The sequence below is a fragment of the Fulmarus glacialis genome, unplaced genomic scaffold (genome assembly GCF_000690835.1).
Source record: "Fulmarus glacialis isolate BGI_N327 unplaced genomic scaffold, ASM69083v1 scaffold18530, whole genome shotgun sequence".
Lineage (NCBI taxonomy): Eukaryota > Metazoa > Chordata > Aves > Procellariiformes > Procellariidae > Fulmarus > Fulmarus glacialis.
The window spans coordinates 4,465-5,132 of NW_009187328.1; the positions used below are offsets into that span (position 1 = coordinate 4,465).

Below are 668 nucleotides of genomic sequence, written 5' to 3' on the forward strand. Positions count from 1 at the left end.
TAGGTGCGGTGCTGCCGCGGCGTTGTTCCCGGTAGGAGCCAGGCAGGTGGGCAGGCTGCTCTTGGATCCTGGTACCTCTCTTAGCACGTGTTTTCTCAAGCTGCAGTTTAAACTGCTGCTTCGCTGCACTCTGGGAATCCCAGGAACATGGAAACAAAAGGCGGGGACAGCAGTTCCAGCAAACAACCTGGTGGCATGCCTATAAATCCCGCCGGTCAACGTCTGCTATTAATAAGCTGCTTGATAACAAGCACATTTGCATTTCAAAAGGTGCCCCCCCCTCGCCCCCAATTGTCTTTTTTCCGTGGGAGTGTTAATTACCCTGAAGCTGTGCGAGGGCTCTGGATAAACGGGCCATTTCCATATTTAATAACCGGCTTCTCAGAGTGACTTTTGTTTTTTTTTAACCTCGTTCTGGTAGCACCAAAAGATATGCCTTAAACTGAAAAGAGGGCAGGAAAAACAGCTCCTCTCTCCTTCCAACGCTTATGTTATTTAAGAAAAAATTAATAAATTGAGCTACGCACAGGCGAGAATGTGAAAGTATCCGCGATGTTTGCTACCCAGAGTGCTTTTGTGGAGCAGAACAGTTTAAATGCTGACCTGGTTCTGTAAGCGGTAGGACCGGTGGGGGTTTGCTGGCGGGGCAGCAGGTTTCTTCTTTTTTT

The 668-nt window shown here is 48.5% G+C and overlaps 1 protein-coding gene across 1 annotated transcript in view; it reads left to right on the forward strand.

Annotated features, from left to right (window-relative positions):
• The window catches only part of LOC104074636 (dynamin-2), a gene marked incomplete at both ends in the record, with an annotated part of 15,318 nt that overhangs the window by 4,280 nt on the left and 10,370 nt on the right, over positions 1–668 (forward strand). The gene's annotated exons all lie outside the window — the stretch shown is intronic.